Source organism: Blennius ocellaris, assembly GCF_963422515.1.
Source record: "Blennius ocellaris genome assembly, chromosome: 3".
NCBI classification, from domain to species: Eukaryota; Metazoa; Chordata; class Actinopteri; order Blenniiformes; family Blenniidae; genus Blennius; species Blennius ocellaris.
This window is the reverse complement of record NC_137652.1, coordinates 27174885-27179221: the sequence shown is the minus strand read 5'-3', so window position 1 is coordinate 27179221 and position 4337 is coordinate 27174885. Positions and strand designations below refer to the sequence as shown.

Sequence of the window (4337 nt, the reverse complement as noted above, 5' to 3'; positions counted from 1 at the left end):
GAGGGTTTTCTGAGCATCAATGATCTTTTTTAATGTCATACTGCAGCATTTGATCAGACTCTTGTCTTGAACTTGTAACGAAGCTGCTCCAAAATCTTAATTTTGTTTTTTTTTTGTTTTTTTATTTTAAGCCATTTTATTTTAAGCCATTAAGCAATAATTCAACTTGCTGGTGGGTTTTGGATCGTCGTCCTGCTGAAGAGCCCAAGTGTGCTTCAGTCATGAACTCTGACCTCAGCTGACACAAGGGAGGCCTGCAGTGTTTTAAATGTTGTCCTGGTTCCTTGGTGACCTCCTGGAGGAGTCGTCCATGTGCTCCTGGGTCGTTGTGGTCGGCCAGCCCACTCCTGGGGAGCTTCTCCACGGTTCCATGTTTCCTTTGTCTCTCACCGTCATTCTTTGGAGTCCTAAAGCTTTACAAATGGATGTGTGAGGTCGGCATCAGCTTAAACAAGCTTTTTTCCTTTAAAAACATTAAATCTTCATTTTAAAACTGCATTTGGTGTGCACTTACATCATCCTCATCTAATATTTAATCTATTTAATTGTCTTACACATTAAAGTAGGAGGAATATTCCGAACAAAAAGAATCGAAGAAGGAAGCAGATACTATATTATGGCAGTGTCGATATCGATGTATGGATTCTGTGGAAGAAGGAAGTAAATACTGATGAGTGTGTGAAATTGATGATTGATAGAATTCACTGACATTTCTCAAGAATTCTAAGATATTTTATATTTACATACATATGGTGATTTCAGTCAACATCAGCGATTTGTTCTGTATATAAAGATGGACGATTCTTTGTGAAGACAGCAGCGTCCAGCAGCATCCAGACCAAGAAACGTAAGCATTCAACTGTTTACATTTTACTTTGTTTATCTTTATTTTGTCATAAAAAATGCTCTTTACATGATTTTAATGCAATTTGACTGCTGCACCTCACCCAACTCAGAATCTTCTTACAACATACTAAAGGTCGTCGTTTCAAAAAATCCATCAAGACCCTGAAATATGTGAGCTTGTTTCCAGGAGGGTGTCGTGGTCTGATGTTTCACAAAGAATGAATCCTGTCGAAATAGAGATAGTGACATTCAAGCCGTTCATTGACTGAATTAATCCTGCTTTATTAATTCCTTTTTCCACATTGAAACATCCTTTTCTTGGATTCGGTGGGCAGCCACATCCAGGGAGACGATGGATCCTGCTCAGAGAGATGAAACTTTAAAAAAATGGATCCTTGTCTGCATTATAGTCAAATAGTTTGATATTTTGTCATTTATGTGTTCACAAGTTTCAAGTCTAGGTGAAGCATGTCATCTCCAATTAGTGTTGGAGCCAGCAGGAAAACTGAAAGTACAACATTTCACGTGAACCTGTGTGTCCCTGCTGCTCGCTGCTGACTGGTTTCACCTTTACAGATTTTTGAAGAAACTTTTCTCCAAATTATGAACAAAAGTCAAAACGAACTATCCACATATTTTTTGTAAGTTTTGCTGCAGGACTAGTTTTACACCGAAAAGCCAACCGAAGTAAAATAAAAAGATTCAAATCAAACAGGCGGCAGGATAGTGATCCTTCCACCTCTCCTCTTAAAGAGACAGGCACACAGAATAACCAGGACACAGTTCCTACAATCCACACAGTCTTGTAACTTTGATTCTTTTTAATGGTGTGTAAACACACATCTTGTTCAACCTGATGTCCACTCATGAATATTTCCACTTGTTTTGATGCAGGAATCCAAAATGCCGATCACTCAGATTGACGTTTCCCTGAACAAAACTGAGGAGACTCAACTCATTGCAGACGGGTTCACAAAGGTTGAAGGCCCTCTGAACCAACTACCATCAGGAGACAAGGTGTACCTCTGGTACAAAGAAGAAACTTGGTGTTGAGGCCATCACCAGGATTCAGTTTTCATACACCACCGAGATGCAACGTGCCGGCAGGTCCACAAGAACCTCAGCGCTGGAGGATCCCCGACCTACGTGTGGTTCCTCAAGGGTTCCACTGGTGCTGACGTGGCCATCAAAAGCCTTCACGTCCCCAACGGTGTGCAAGACGAAGCCAAGCAGATCCAACAGGGCCGGGAGAGGCTGACCTGTGATCTGAACCAGGCCGTCGGAGGACACTGGGCCTACCTGTGGGTGGAGAGAGAGACCCCGGTGTACATCATGGGGATCAAGGCCACCTCCTCCTGGTCAGAATATCGTCAACTCCTTCGGGCAGGTTACAACAGAATGGATGACTACACCAACAAGTTTGTGGCGGAGGACCGGGTCTACATCTGGTACCTCACTGACAGTCAGAGTGCCATCGGGGACCTGAAGTTCTCCGCCAACCCCCGACAAGGGTTACATCAAGGTCGACGTGGATCTTAGCATGGGGACCGGAAGAGAGCAGCTGTTCCTGTGAACAACTCCATCAAAGTCATCGGGATGCTCACCGACAAAGCTGCCAGTGCCTACGAGAAGGCCGGCGCCGTCGTCAAAAAGATGTACAAGGCCAAGAGCTCCTCGGGGAGCTACACCTTCCACATGTGTTTGTACCGCTGAGCGCTGCGGTGGTGACCGAGCTGAGCCTGCTCTCCGAGAATCATGCAACCAGTTCTAAATATCACTTTAACCACTTCATTCAATCAGGGTTCTCTTCTTGAGTGCAAAAATGTTTGACCTACAATTTAAATCTCGCCACGAATCAAAATGTTGCTCACATGATGAAATGACTCTTCATCACTTTCTGCTTCAATAAAATTCTCTTTTGCATTTTAAATATGACTTAGTCTCATTATTTATTCATTTTGGCGAAACATTGAAAGACATCATAGTGGTGGGACTCTATACGATACACAATGAAATACTAGAACACACTGTGAAATACTGCAACACACACTAAAATACCACAACGCACTGTGAAATACTGCAACACACAGTAAAATACCACAACGCACTGTGAAATACCACGACACACACTAAAATACCACAACGCACTGTGAAATACCACGACACACACTAAAATACCACAACGCACTGTGAAATACCACGACACACACTAAAATACCACAACGCACTGTAAAAATGGTTGAGTTTCCTCTGACAGGCGGCAAAGATCCTGACGTGTGACAATGTTATGGACTTTCTGTTGTTTGCAGGGTGTAGTGACGTAGTTCAAGGGTACAAAAAATAAAAAAATCCTTTCAGGAGCCATAATCTGCCACAAACAGTACAAAACCAGGCGGAACTAATCTCTAGTCAATACTACTGGCCGGCGTCGCCATGGCAAGCAGGCGCTGATTGAAAAGGCGGCAGCCAGTGCCGTCACAATGAGAGAAAGCTCTGCTAAAACGAGTCTTTACCCTACCTTTCTCTCGTCATATTGTAACATGTGAGGGATATGGGTGGATTTATGTATTAACTATACACATAATTGTGAATCTATACATGTCTGGAATAAAATCATCATCGTCATCATCATCGTGGAACCCTGCACACACAGCCTGCAGGCCACAGCCGACCCAACAGAAGGTACCTTGACCTTGCAAAACAATAATTAAAAAAAACAACCAACAACTATAAAACAAAATATGAACGTTATTGACTGTGATAGAATTGGGATTCCAGTCTCAAATGAAAACAAACAAGGAGATGCAGAGAATAAAACATTTTTATTTCTTATTAAACTTTTCTTTCAACCACCGATTAGGAAATGACAGGAAACTACAAAGACAAATAAGATTTTAGTATACACAGCAAAAACCATAATTTTTCAGATCAAGAGTTAAAAAACAATATCAAAGTTGGGTACAAAGTTGGGTTTGGTTTTGCTGTTTTGTGGAGCTCATGCCATTTAATTGGCCCCTAGGGATAAAAAAAGACAAAAAAAAAAGTGTTTTATTATTTCAACCATTAGACTCTGTGAGGAAACATTAGTTTTGAAGTGTCAGACTTACAAGTGATTGGCCCAATAGAGACGGGAGTCGCCGAAGCAGAGCTGGAAACAGAGCGACTTGTTCTCCTTCTGCTACAATACTACAAGGTACAGATGGAGGACGGGAGGAGGAGAAAGAGACAACGATTAGTTAAGATGAAAATAAGGGACATCCAAAAAAAAAAAAAAGCTTACTTGTCTGTCTATCTAGCAATACTAATATTTTTTTGTGCTGATGAAGTGAAAGTTGTGACTCACGGTGGAGCAGTTGTACTTCCCCCTGTCACAGAGGGTGAGGTTGCAGTGAAGAAACACGGTTCTGTGTTGCCCGTTTGGTAGGAAAAATAGAGCAGAGAAACGAGCCCGTGTTGATCTGCCGTTCTCGATCACCTGCACCTGCCGGGGG

The 4337-nt window shown here is 42.2% G+C and overlaps 1 long non-coding RNA gene across 1 annotated transcript; it reads right to left on the bottom strand.

Annotated features, from left to right (window-relative positions):
• Window positions 1-3649: 3649 nt before the first annotated feature.
• On the bottom strand, window positions 3650-4037 carry LOC308128628. The gene is made up of 2 exons (XR_013936579.1): window positions 3954-4037; window positions 3650-3861 (listed from the first exon to the last, which is right to left on the bottom strand). It is a non-coding gene; the product is annotated as an uncharacterized lncRNA (long non-coding RNA).
• Window positions 4038-4337: the final 300 nt, after the last annotated feature.